The sequence below is a fragment of the Amblyraja radiata genome, chromosome 15 (genome assembly GCF_010909765.2).
Source record: "Amblyraja radiata isolate CabotCenter1 chromosome 15, sAmbRad1.1.pri, whole genome shotgun sequence".
In the NCBI taxonomy this organism is placed as follows: Eukaryota; Metazoa; Chordata; class Chondrichthyes; order Rajiformes; family Rajidae; genus Amblyraja; species Amblyraja radiata.
The window spans coordinates 44,129,755-44,144,861 of record NC_045970.1 but is presented as its reverse complement, the minus strand read 5'-3'; the positions used below and the strand labels follow the sequence as shown (position 1 = coordinate 44,144,861).

At 41.6% G+C, this 15,107-nt stretch overlaps 1 protein-coding gene across 2 annotated transcripts in view; it reads left to right on the top strand.

The window, feature by feature from the left end:
• Window positions 1-15,107, top strand: part of cabcoco1 (ciliary associated calcium binding coiled-coil 1) — a 69,773-nt gene that overhangs the window by 33,101 nt on the left and 21,565 nt on the right. The window lies entirely within an intron of this gene.

The following is a 15,107-nucleotide window of genomic DNA, read 5'->3' as shown; positions in this document are numbered from 1 at the left end:
CAAAAGATACAGCGGTATACAGTTCAGTTGGAAATTTGGCAAATGGCAGGTGGAGTTTAACGCAGACAAGTGTGAGGTATTGCATTTTGGAAGGCTAAACACGAGGGGAAAGTGTGTCGTAAATGCCAAAACTCAGAAGCATTGAACAAAAAAAAAAAAGGCTGAGGAACTCAGCAGGGCTGGCAACATCTGTGGAGGGAAATGGACAGATATTGTTTTGGGTCAGGATCCTTCTTCAGATTGAGGAAGTAGTGGAGAACTAGCTGGTAGAAAGCAATGATGGGAAAGGGTGGGCATGAGCAGCATTAGTTCCCTCACCGTTTGAGCCATGATATAAAAGTCAGGAAGTCATGTTGCAGTCGTATAAAGCTTTAGTTAGACCACATTTGGAGTACAGTATCCAGTTCTTGTCACCATATTATAGGAAGGATGTGGGGGCTTAGGTGAGGTGCAAAATAAGTTAAGCAGGATGTTTCCTAGAGTGGAATATATTAGCTACTGTATATGGAAAGATTGGATCAACTTGAATTGTTTACACTAGAGTATCGGAGACTAGGGAAACTTGATGGAAGTTTATAAAATCATGAACGGCACAGACTGGGTAAATAATCACAGACATTTTTCAGAGTAGTAATGTCAAATATTAGAGAACATATGGGTTTAAAATGAGAGGGGGGAAGTGTAAAGGAGACGTGGAGATTCCTGGAACACTACAAAGGGAGATGGAAGAAATAGATACTTTTTCAATGGTTAAGAGGCATTTAGACACACATGGACAAGGGGAAATCGAGCGATACGAACCTTGTGCAGGCAGTTGTGATTAGTTTAGATTGACATTGGGGTCAGAATGTAACTGGTGGGCTGTAGGGTCTGCTCCTGCACTATACCATTCTGTTCAATGTTAATTTTTTATTTGTATCAATTCTCACATCAACGTACATACATTCTGAAGCAATCCTAATTAACTTAATTCCCAATTAATTCCTGCTGTTTTTACATTATCGTTTGTTGTTTCTGCTTGAATCTCCTGGGTCTCTTGGCATTTTGTTTGTATGCTGCTTCTGGTTGCTCTTTCTCATTCAGATTAGTTTAAACCTTTTCTCACAGCACCACTTAATTACCTCGTGAAAACATTAATCCCAGTCCTGTTCAGGTGTAATTTGTTTGAATAGTCCCAATGTTCCAGGAATCTGAAAGCTCCACTCTGGCAGAACTTCTGAAGCTAATTATTCATCTGCAAAATAATTCTGCTTCTCTATTTATTAACATGAGGGCGGAACGGGAGCACAGCGGTAGTGTTGCTGCCTTATAGCGCTTTCTCACGGGGCGACTTGACGCAAGATGTAACCAGAGTGAAGTGGTCGTGGTCTAGCACAATATCACACGATATAACGGGGGGGGTAGATAAAGAGTTCCCACGGGTACTCGGCATTTCTGTTATTTGTGCGAGTGACTTGTCCGTCTCCCGAGCTTTCCCGTTAAATCTTGAATGAACATTGTGAACTGTGAAGTGTTGTTAAATAATCACGTGGCACAAATGATGTCACTTTTTTTTTCACACACTATAAATATCCTCCCTTGGTTGAATTGGCTCATTTGGAGACATGCCTGTACTAATGCCGTGACTTTACTGCAGGAAGATGCCACATTACTTAGGAGAGAGGGGGAGAGAGACAGAGAGAGAGGCACAGAGGCAGTGTGATGTACTTCGGGGTGACTGGCGGAAGAGAAAGAGCGCACATGACCTTGGTCTATCTGTGTGTGTGGGAGCGAAGAGAGACTAAGCAGAATACATCGGTCTTATTGTGTGTGGGGGGAGGAAGAGAGAGGTGGGGTAGGGGAGAAAGAGGGGTGGGGGGGAGAGAGAGAAATGAGGGGAGACGTATATACACACACAAAGCAGAGTTTTACTGTGTATGTGGGAGACACAGATGGACTGAGCACAGTACCTCGGTCTTACTGTGTGTGGGAGAGGGGGAGAAAGAGACGTACACTCACAGAGGCAGAGTCTCTCAGCCTGTGTGAGAGGGAGGGAGGGAGGGAGAGAGAGAGAGGCACACACAAGGTGGATGTGAAATCTCACCTGCCTGTTTCAGTGACAGACACCCGCCGCCAGTAAATGAAGACACCCCCATCTGTCTCCCCCTCCTCTCTCTCGACTCCCCCACCTTTCCCTCCCAACTCCAGTCCCGTCCCGACCCCCTGGGAAACTGAAGGGAGCAACAATCAACTGCTGCCTGCCCGCTGAGTTAAAGAGTTCCCACGGTAGACTGACGATACACTAAGACGATGTTAGTTGCGCCCAAGTTTAAATTTCCAACGTGTGTTTCAGAGTAAAGAGTCAGCGCAGAATCCTTGATAATCAAAAACTGTCTGAATCAGCAAGTTAGACACAAAATGCTGGAGTAACTCAGCGGGCCAAGCAGCATCTCTGGAGAAAAGGAATAGATTCCATTTTTGGTAGGGACACTTCTTCGGGATGATTGTAGGGGGGAACTGGAAGCAAGAAAAGACCGGGACAAATCAGGGCCAACAACAGATGACCTCAGCAGGGTATTTTGAAGAGGGGTCCCGACCCGAAATGTCGCCTAACCCTTTCCTCCAGAGATGCTGCCTGACCCACTGAGTCACTCCAGCACTTTATGTCTATATTTGGTTCCCTGATAGGCCAATTGTTGGCTAGGGATAGTGTGATCCCAAGAGGGAACCATCGTTGCAAACCTTGGACTGGTTAACCGACATTTACTGCATGGGGGAGGGGGGGGAGCAGGAGGGGGTGGGCGGGGGAGAGAGAGAGAGTGTAAGTTACCTAAAATTAAATAATTCAATGTTCATAGTGAACACAGACACAAAATGTTGGAGTAACTCAATGGGTCAGGCAACATATCTGGAGAAAATGAACAGGTGGCGTTTGTGTCTATCTTCGGTAAAAACCAGCATCCGCAGTTCCTTCCTGCACAATGGATCTCAGTGTCAGTCTCTGACTCCCGTTGGCAGGCCATTCGGCCCACAGCCCGCCCAGCGATGACTAACCCATGTCACAGGGGGATGGTGTGAAGGCGGAGTTAGACAGAGCTTGATTAATGTTACGGTTGGGGAATGGGCCATAATATGGCCAGGGAATCGCTGTTATTCGTGACGCCCCCTCCGCCCTTTCCCAGCTGTTCTCAATCGCACCCCTGGCCACACAAAAATTTATACTTTAAGAAGGAATACACGGAACATTTAAACTCAGAACGCTTCTAACAGAGTGAGCCATGTGAGCACTTTGATCATTCTCCCTGTATTTGCATTTGACAAATTAGTCGGAAAAAAATGTTTAAAAGTGTTCATACCTTTTGCTATGCCTAATTGGCCCTTACCTCTGCGAAAATAGTCTGATATTCGTAGGTGAAATGTCACCAACAATAATTGATTCTATTATTAATTGACTAATAATTGACTATTAGCGGAAAGATGCAATTCTGATCTAATATTATCAGTGCCTCTGTCTTTGGAAGCAACACCAGCAATTTATTAAATCTGACTACATGCGGCACAGTGGTAGAGTTGCTGCCTCACAGCCCCAGAGACCGGGGATTCGATCCTGACCATATGTGCACCGGTTTCCTCTCACACTCCAGAGATTACAGGTTTGTAAGTTAATCGGCTTCGGTAACATTGTAAAATTGTCCCTGGAGTGTATAAGAATAGGTGGTCGGCGCAGACTCGGTGGGCCGAAGGGCCTGTTTCCGCGCTATATCTCTAAAATCTGAAGTTAGGTAATGTCTAAAGGAACTGCAGATACTGGTTAATACGCACAAAAGGACACAAAATGTTGGTGTAACTCAGCAGGTAAGTCAGATCTGGGAAGAAAAACATAAAAAGTTGGAGTAAGTCAGCGGGTCAGGCAGCATCTCTGGAGAAAAAGAATAGGTGGCGATTCGAATCGGAACCCTTCTTCAGACATCCTAATCGGAATTGAGTCTGAAGATGTGTCTCATCCCGAAACATCACCTATTTTTCTCCAGTGATGCTGCTTGACTCGCTGAGTTACTCCAGCTTTTTGTGTCTGTCTTCGGTTTAAACCAGCATGTGCAGTTCACTCCTTACACGGGTCTCTGGAGAACATTGATTGGTAGCGTTCCGGACCCTGCTTCGGAAAGGCATCGATCGCTAGTCGGCGAGGACTCCGAGCTGTATCTCTCAAAGAAGTACACGTGAAAAATTTCTCACGGACCATAAAAATGCGGGACCTTTCAGTAAAGTCCCTTTTAAAGATTATAGTTATTTTCTTGAATCTCATTAACATAACTCATGAATAAGTTGATGTCCATATGCGGATGCAAATCTTTATTTTTTAAATTCAATCCCACAGAAGACAATTTTTACTCACCTTCTGTCCCCTCTGTCCAGCTTCCGGGTTCACCGTTCACAGGAGTTCCCACGGTAAACGCAAGAGTTATTACGGATATCGCACTGGCCACTACGTTCATATAATGTTGCAATGTTCAACCACAAGTGTACAAGTCACTCTTGGAGAAATTCAAGCTTGCTTGAATTTTCTCCCGAGTCAACAAGTTACACGATTACCTGCCGTTAGCGCCACGGTGGTCCACGGTGGTCCACGAATGCCGTACGGTTATCGTACGAGGTTCCCACGATGTTCAACTCTGGTTACCTCTTGCGTCAAGTCGCCCTGTGAGAAAGGCCTATTACAGCGTGCAGAGACCCGAGTCCCGTGTTCGATCATGACCACGGGTGCTGTCGACAGAGTTTGTACGCTCTCCCTGTGACCTGCGTGGGTTTTCTCCGGAATCTTCGGTTTCCTCCCGCACTCCAAAGGCATACAGGTTTGTAGGTTAATTGGCTTGGTATAAATGTAAATTGTCCCTAGTGTGTGTAGATTGTGTTAATGTGCCGGGATCGCTGGTCGGTGCAGACTCGGTGAGCCGAAGGGCCTGTTTCCGCGCTGTATTTCTAAACTAAAAAAAATACTGGAAGCATTCAAATAATGACCACTTTTGAGATCGTACTCTTTAATCTTTTTCCAGTTCCTGAAATTCTACCAATAACATGCCACATATTTTCTGTTGATGTTATTGGCACTAGCACAGGAGATATCTCTTGCTGTTGCCAATCTTTCACAAACTTTACTTCAACCTGGCTCTAGAGAGGGAACACGCTCATATTTGGCACAATCCAGTCCCTTGAATATATGTATTTTAATGTCCCTAACTGGTTGATTTTCTCACCATGCTGTGGTTTATTTCAGACTGCACTCTTGAAGGTGTTAATACCCTCATCTACTCCAATGTTCTCCAGGAGGTAGGAGAGTACCATGCTGTCAAAATGTATATATTTTACGCAACTGCAGATTGTTCACCACAATGTAGTAGCAAGATGAATGAGCTAACCAGAGGAACTAAATTGTTGCAGTGCACTCAATATCTTTTCAGAATATCAATCAAGAAACTAGTTTGTGCTTTGCGAATTCCATTTTCGGAATTCTTCACATGGACAATACACCGTTCTACACCGTGGTTTATGCTGCTGCATTGCCTCAGTGCTCCTGCAGCATGGTCAATCATGCGTGTATTTGTAGGTAACAATTCTGGACTGGATCTCACGCCTCAAAAAGCAAGAGGTTTACTCATTGTCGTAAGGCCACAGATCCTTTTTCAACTTCAATATACATTTTATTTTGCCTGTTCATTTGTGAGAGTTTTAAAAAATTTCAAAAGTATACAGCTCATTTTGTCAATCCATTGTAAATGTGCTTAGGAAACCTTCATTAAAATACCTGGTTTCTGGGCATGACTGCGTGCTTCGTAATCGATGTTAGAAGCATAGGATTCTCACAGAAGGTACGAGCTTACGTTATCATTTTAAACCTACAATTGATCAATTTTATGCAGTACCAAGTGTCATGGAGCTAAGACGAATGGATGAGTTGAAATACTACACAGACCTGGTTTCATAGAATGATGGAAGAGTTATCAGGGACCAAATGACCTATTTGTGTTTCTATGCTCAAGGCAGAGAAATTGGATCCATTTGCTCAAGTGGTTTGACACAAGATAGAATATGTTAGCAACGAGTTGCTCTGAAATTACAATCGTTGTGAAATTGGACCAAGCTTTTCTTCACACATTTCACCTTACCTCAGCTGATATTTATCAATAGCGTGTAAATTTGTTTTTAGACTTTAGAGATACAGTGTGGAAACAAGCCCTTTGGCCCACCGAGTCCGCTCCGACCTGTGATCATCCCGTACACTAACACTATCCACCCACTAGGGAGAATTTACAATTTTAACAAAGCCAATTTTCTAGAAACTTGTACATCTTTGGAGTGTGGGAGGAAACCAGAGCACCTGGAGAAAACCCACGCGGTCACAGGGAGAGCGTAGAAACTTCGTACAAACAGCATCCACAGTCAGTATTGAACCCGGGTCTCTAGTACTCTAAGGCAGCAACGCTACCGCCCTTTTTACAGGCTCCTCGACCCATCGAGTCCATGCCGACAACCAGCTCATTCATGTATTTATGTATCGTATTTCCCGGCAATGAAGACACTATTTTTTACCCTAAAATAAGGCCAGAAAATTTACCTGCGTCTTAGAGGCCAGAGTTTAGATTGTTAGCCAAGAAAGATAGACTTGGCTATCCCTCAGTACAGCGACTATAAAAGGACAGCACCGCTGGGGGGGGGGGGGGAAAGTTCCTTCCACAGCGTGTGGGGAGTATAGCCTGGGTCAGCACGGTTGGGCCGCCAGAGGTAAAGTTGCGGGGAGGGCAGGAGCGTTGAGAAGGAGGGGGGTCTGGGATCATGCCAGCAAATCACTCAGTAGCTCGGATGGCTGCGAGCGGCCGCTGGGACCGGACAGCGGAACTGCAACTAGACCCAGGACTCGCAGGCGACCTGGGAGCTACAGCTAGTCCCAGGGCTCGCAGGCAACTTGGGAACTGCAGCTAGTCCCGGGGCTCGCAGGCGACCTGGGAACTGCAGCCAGTCCCGGGGCTCGCAGGCGACCTGGGCGCTACAGCCAGTCCCAGGGCAGGCGACCTGGGAACTGCAGCCAGTCCCGGGGCTCGCAGGCGAACTGGGAACTACAGCTAGTCCCGGGGACGCGAGGGATCTGGGAACTGCAGAAAACCTATAGAAAAACACGTGAAAACTATGTATTATTAGTATGTACTATTACTAATTTATGTATTATTAGAACATATTATGAATAATTACTAATTTAGTTAGTATGTATTATTACCTCCATTTATTAACTATGGCGATAGATGTGGCCCGCCATCCGCTCACAAACATGGGTCCTGGTCCCTATGCAAAAAAGGTTGCCGACTCCTGGACTAAACCAAACCCTTGATCCTGTCCCGCCAGCCTTTTTTCAAAATTTAGCAACTCAAAATGGGGGTGCGTCTTCATTGCCGGGAAATACGGTAATTCGATTTTCTCAACTATCCCCTATACATTAGTGGCAATTTACAGAGGCCAATTAGGGGCAACTTAGAAGTATTAAATAACCTACAAACCCGCACATCTTTGGGATATGGGAGGAAATCCATGCTGTTACAGAAAGAATGTTCAAACCACACAGACAGCATCCGAAGTCAGATTCGAACCCGGTTCTCTGGCACTGTGAGGCAGTGGCTCTACCCGAAATCTAAACACCTTGCGATCACTGGCACTTTTATCAGCCGCACAGCAACCAGACACATACAGGAAAATGCCTTGTCTCACGTCCCCATGTTTTACTCGTAAGGCAACAGTCTCTTCTTTTGATCATAATGATTCAGTAGCTGGAATTTCTTCAAGCAGCTCATTAAATGAAGCACGGCAATCCCATTTCAGTGCATGATTCTATAAGCTAAGGATCATAGAAATACTTTAAATCTCTTTTTCCCAGAAATCTGTGGTGCTTCTGAAATATGCAAAGTGAACTTGTACTGTCATTTCTAATTGTCCTGGTCTGTTGTTTTCTTTCCTTATCTGGTGAAATATTGTATTGTATATATCTGGTGACATATTGTATTTAGCGTTCCAAAGAACTGAAATAATTGCAGGTGCAGTCAGTTGCCAGTGCAGGTTATTGGCAGACAGAATCATAGCAACACCAGGACCAGGGCTGAATTGATGAAAACAAATCTAATCTGGAAGTTTTTAAGTGTAAATTAGATGTAGGACAACTGTTCGGGGGGATTTGTTAATTTTTTGTCACTTTCATTTCCTACACAGTGGTTCTTTACTAGTATTAATTGGTATAAGTTCCTTACTCTCATTAGATTTCTGGTTTCACAATTTTTCTGGCAATCAGTTCGATCTTCCACTGTGAATAAAGAAACAGATGGTTGTTAATCCTCATCTGTTTTTTTAAAATCCCTTTTAATAATTCTCCTGTTACTTGAGACCAATATTTACATTCACTGCTATCTCCACCTGTACATACTTGTAGAAGCTCTTACAATCTGTTTTATATTTCCTGTTAGTTTGTATTAGTTAATATTCTATCATCTTCTCCCTCTTTACCAATGTTATGCTAATCATTTGCTGGTTCTTTATTATGACCATAACATTGATCATCATAAAGAATCAATGACCAATTGGTCACTCTTCCTAACAATATTTTAAGCCTTTTTTAATCTATTATAAAATAATTTTATTTGTTAGCCACGGAAAATGAACTAACCCACCCCAAATATTTTTAACGTTAAGTGAAGTATTATGAAACAGTTTTCCCTTTGCTTTTATATATCACAGCTTTTAATTTCTCTATCTTCAACCCATTTCTAATACCGTTATAATTGGATTTATTTAGGTTTACAGCTATTTTTTTGTCTTAAATACACCTCATTAAAAAGCAGTTTCAAATTCTAGCATGTTATGATCTATCCCCGAGGATCCCTTGCTGTGAGATTACTAATTAATGCTATTGCATTACACATCAGGGTATAAAATAATCTTTCGGCATTCTTGCTGTTCACATAGCATTCTACATTATTATTGATAGTTTTAATATTTTCATATATACTGATTATACATTTCAATTTTATCTTCAGTTATGCTGCAAAATAGGATAACATGAAAAGCACTTTTGAAATAATTTGTTTAATGCAGATATTGAAAATTGAAATATAAACAAAAAATGCTGGAAATGCTCACCATGTAAGTCTGCATCTCATTGTTCTAACGAAAGGTCTTCGACCTGATACAAAAGCTCTGTTTTGATTCCCTAAGATATAACCTGACCTGTATTTCCAGCATTTTCTGTCTTTATTTCACATTTGAAAATAAGGAAGGCAGCAAGGTTATTGTTACAATAAGGTCGTTATCTTTTTTATTTTAATGCTGTGATTTTATAATGTATATATCTCATAATCAATAACATGACCTTGTAAAAATTATGATTCCTTTCAAAATAGTAAGTACTGAATATTGTCCAATGCTGATTGAGAGAAAATCCTAACAATTGCATCATAGAAAGCAGACCTTGTGGTTTCATTTAGATTCCCATATTCATATTTTGCACACAAAGGGGCTATTTGACCCATAAACACCATGCCCACTCTCAAAGCTATTCCATGAATCTTGTTCCTTTAGTTATTTCTTGAAGCTTATCCTTGCCCATATGCCCAACAACTCCCCCTGATTTCTCATGATCATAAGATTGTCCTTGCTAAAACATAAAACGTATTCAAAGGCTCAGCAGGATACATTCTGTTTTGTAGTTTTTTTTTTGCACAATCCGCGAGCATTGCCACTTTTCATTTCACTGCACATCTTGTATGTGTATGAGATAAATAAACTTGACTTTGACTTTGACTATAGGGGAACTTCCTCTGACTGAGAAAAGCATACGGTCAGAGGGAGAATGGGCAAACTCGATATGCACAACACCAGAAGTCAAGGTTGACTGGGATGCTGCAGACTATTGCTGTTCCGCTGCACCACTTTGTTTTTATCTAACTGCTTCATTTACTCAGTCGTGATTCCTTCTATTCCTTGCTTCCTCTTGTATTTATCATTTAAAAACTCCCCTGGATTGGTAATGATCAGAACATTTTCTCTTTAATTGCTATTCACCTTGTCCATTCCATTTTTCTGCAAGTTCTATATTTTCACTGCTCTGAATACTAAAGTCTCTCTACATTTTTCTGTTGGTTTTGTTAGCTGATATTTATGTTGCCTTTTTTTAGATTGACTCTAAATTTTGTAATTTTGAAACCCTATAACAGACCAGATCTCAGTCTCTCTTTTATAAAGAAAATGACCTGTTCATTTTGTTCATCATTATGCCCACTCAGTTCCGCAAGGTAGAGTGATTATGAACTATATTGCCGTGCAACATTGTATTTAATATATTCTATGTTAATTATGCTAATTGTGTTAATTGCGCAAAAGTGCACAGGTTGCTGCATATGTTTTAATTCCATAGAAATTCTAACACATAAACACAGCAAAACAGTAGCAGGAGTACGCAATTTGGCTCCATAATGAGTGGTCTCTTCACTGTATTACGTGAACACAACTGTCACCACAGTATCCAGACGAGAGAATTCTAAAGATTTGACAATATTTGAGTGAAAATATTTCCCCTCACTTCAATCTGAAATGGCCTATCTTTTATTTTGAGACTGTGAAGAGGCCCATAGTTCTGAACTCCAAGGGAAACATGCACACTGTATCTATCCCGTTGAGCCCTAAGTATTTATGCTTTAATAAGACCAATTCTTCTCGTCATAAGAAATAAAGGCTTCACCTTGCAGACCTGCCTTCCATGGAACCAACTGTATAACCTTCACTGCAAACCCTCGTATCGCAAATGTATGTTTTTAGCTTAGGAGCCCAATATTTTACACCACAAATTTTAAATAAGCCTATCATTAAATGTTGTTCTTTTCCAGAGGAGCAGAAGCATGAATAGATTATGACTTGAACCACTGAAATAAACAATTATATCAGAAATGTCTAGTAATTGAGCTGTTACTGCAGGATTAATCAGAACCCTTATTAATTAATCTGCATCTATAATTTGCTAATCCAGCAGGAGACATATTGGTGTGTCTGTGATAAGGTTACATTTCTAATTGTAGACTGTTGGTAGTCCCTTTAGACTGTGGATTGTAAAAACGGTACTCTTTCTAACTGGATGTAATTTAATAAGAATTTCCTTCAATCATCTGCACACTGCAAGATGGATGAAAGAACCTAGCCATGAAAAAAATCAGCCATATCATTTGGAGCAAAAAAGCAAACTGTTGAGATACTCGGCGGGTGTGGGGGGGGGGGGGGGGTTGGTGATGGAATTGTTGCCGTTTTGGATCAAGATCCTACTTCAGGACTGAGAGTGGAAGTGGAAGGTTTCCTGTATAGGGAGGAGATGGAGCTGATAAGTAGATTTAGGAAGAGTGAGGAGTGATGGGCAGAAGGAGCCATGTGGAGCTTGGAGTGTGGCGATAGATGGGTGATAGATGGAAGGTGGAAGCAGACAATGAAAACAAATAGGCAGATGGAGCCAGAAATGGAAAATTCAATGTCGATGTGGGAATGGGAAAATGGGTTGAAATGACACGCAACAGGAAGCTTGGGATGGCTACTGTGGATAGAGCGTAGGTCAGCCAGTCTGGGTTTGGTGTCACCCATGTACAGGAGATGACATTGGGAGCACCAAATGCAATAGAGCAGGTTGGAGATGATGTATAACGCCCTACAGATGTTGCTTGACCATTGAGTTTCTCCAATAGTTTGATTTTTGCTCCATGTTTCAGGATCCGCAGTCTCTTGTGTTTCATCCCTGTATAATTTACTCAGTTATGTAATTAATGAATGTTATTTTTGAATTGTTATTGACAATCAAATTCATTACCACTTGGAACAATACTCTACTAGGTGACTTTCAATTATTTTATTAGTTTACAAGCTGCAATGTTATTTAGCTTCTATAGTTGATAAGGCAGTTAGAATGAGTAACTGCATCTGTGGCAGCTAAAGGTAGTTTAACTTTGCAGGTGGCAACATTTATTGTTTTCCTTTTTGAGAATGTACCTCAATATATCTGTGGTAAATATGTATTAATGAAGTGCTTTGAGAGGTTGATCATGGCGCAAATCAACTCCTACCTCGACAAAAACCTGGACCCACTGCAGTTTGCTTACCGCCACAACAGATCAACGGTGGATGAGATCTCGCTGGCCCTCCACTCCGCTCTGGACCACTTGGACAACAAAAACTCATATGTCAGGCTGTTATTCATCGATTACAGCTCGGCATTTAACACAATCATACCCTCCAAGCTGGTTACCAAACTCGCAGAACTGGGTCTCTGCGCATCCCTCTGCAATTGGATCCTCGACTTCCTCATTCACAGACCACAGTCTGTTCGTATTGGTGGAAACGTGTCAGCCTCGATAACAATCAGCACGGGAGCACCTCAAGGCTGCGTGCTCAGCCCCCTGCTGTACTCACTCTATACTCATGACTGCGTAGCCAGTCACAGTGCGAACTCCATCATCAAGTTCGCTGACGACACCACTGTTGTGGGACGTATCACTGATGGGGATGAGTCAGAGTATAGAAGAGAGATCGAGCAACTGTCCATTTGGTGCCAGCGCAATAACCTGGCCCTGAACACCAGCAAAACCAAGGAACTGATTGTGGACTTTGGAAGGAGTAGGAGGGGGACCCACAGCCCCATTTATATCAACGGGTCGATGGTTGAAAGGGTCAAGAGCTTCAAATTCCTGGGCGTGCACATCTCTGAAGATCTTTCCTGGTCCGAGAACACTAATGCAATTATCAAGAAAGCTCATCAGCGCCTCTACTTCCTGAGAAGATTGCGGAGAGTCGGTTTATCAAGGAGGACTCTCTCTAACTTCTACAGGTGCACAGTAGAGAGCATGCTGACCGGTTGCATCGTGGCTTGGTTCAGCAACTTGAGCGCCCTGGAGAGGAAAAGACTACAAAAAGTAGTAAACACTGCCCAGTCCATCATCGGCTCTGACCTTCCTTCCATCGAGGGGATTTATCGCAGTCGCTGCCTCAAAAAGGCTGGCAGTATCATCAAAGATCCACACCATCCTGGCCACACACTCATCTTCCTGCTACCTTCAGGTAGAAGGTACAGGAGCCTGAAGACTGCAACAACCAGGTTCAGGAATAGCTACTTCCCCACAGCCATCAAGCTATTAAACCTGGCTCGGACAAAACTCTGATTATTAATAACCCATTATCTGTTATTTGCACTTTATCAGTTTATTTATTCATGTGTGTATATATTTATATTATGGTATATGGACACACTTATCTGTTTTGTAGTAAATGCCTACTATGTACTGTGTGCTGAAGCAAAGCAAGAATGTCATTGTCCTATACAGGGACACATGACAATAAACTTGAACTTGATGTATTATGTATATTCTCTCATTATTTGATGCTAGTTAATTCACAATAATCAGAAGTACACATCAATAATGATTTATTTTGAAGATAATCGTATGGTGGCAGAAAAAAAATTGTTTGCAGGATGATTTAATAGAGGCATTTAAATGATAAAGGAGGTTATGTAGGTAATTGGAGGCTATGCTTTTTGGGAAAGCAAAATTTACAATTTATAAAAATGAAATAATCCCTAATAAATCTAATGAGGAATTTGTGATTTTTTTTTTTTTTTACCCAGAAGAGAATTTGGAACTCACTACCATATGGAGTTATTAATGTGAACATTAGAAATGCATTAAAATGGGACCAAAGGAAATACTGCTGGAAAAATAGCTCGCACTTGTCCACATGAAGCAGCTATGCTGTGCATTTTGTTCACCCAACCTTTCTAAATCACAATGGAGCATCCTTTTTGCATCCCCCTCACAACCCACATTCCTTCACAACTTTGTGTTGTCAGTAATTGTGGATGTTATATTTAATTTGTTACCTATTATGAATAACTGAAGCCCAAGCTGTGATTACTATGTGGAAAAAAAAGAGGCATTTATTCCTACTGAGTTTGCTGTTTGTCAATTCTCAACCTATGCCTGTATGTAAACCCCAACCCGTGAGCTTTGATTTTGCACACTAACCTCTTATTATATTGGGATAATAAGTGCAAGATGTCATTGATACAAATGGAAATAGTGAGAGAGGGAGAACAGATCTCTTGGGAAACTCTACCATTAATGGGAAAAACAATTGGTAGATTACAGCCGAGATAGCATGATTTGAGAGGAAATGAGATAGCTACAGGCACAAAATTTTGGGGAAGCTAGATATAAACAACATATCTGGCTATCAGATAAAATGTTGTTAACTTGAAAATGATAACGAGAGTCAACAGTAAAGTCAGTATGCACTTACAGTAAAGACAGTAAGCACTGCTATATTTAAAACTAATCAACAATAGAAAATGGCAGAAATTATACTATATTTTCATTTACATAATTTTCCAACTGAAGACCTTTTTTTTTCTCCATATGATAGTCATTTAAGAAATACCTTACATCAATCAGAATATAGTCAATTTGCATACATATGACTGATTTCTACTCTTTGGCCCTTAAATGTACAGTTTTATAACTCTATTGCAACTCCTACTGGGCTGGAATTTCTGCTTGAGGCCCACATTCTGGTTTGAAGAATTCATTTAGTTTATGCTGATTTTCAACCTGATCTCTTTCTGTTTGTATATTTTTAAATGGTTTAATTGAAACAGAGATGAGTAACTGGCTGTTTTTTTTCTAATGTTGAACCTATTCTTACCTGAATTCTTTTTACTCCCCAACAAAATCTAAACACAAAATAATTGCTCATCTTCCTAGTTTTCCATTGCATCTAAATAGTTCTATAACAGCCATCAATATCCAATTATTTATTTTTGAATTCTTTCTCTTCATAGCTTAGTTTAGTTTAGAGATATATCGCGGAAACAGGCCCTTCGGTCCACCAAGTCCGCACCGACCAGCGATCCCTGTACATTAACATTATCCTACAAACACTAGGGACAATTTACAATTATACCAAACTCTGTGCAGACAGCACCCGCAGTCAAGATCGAACCAGGGTTTCTGGCTCTGTAAGGAAGCAACGCTACCGTTGCGCCATCATGCCACCCCTGTTTCTCCCAGTTG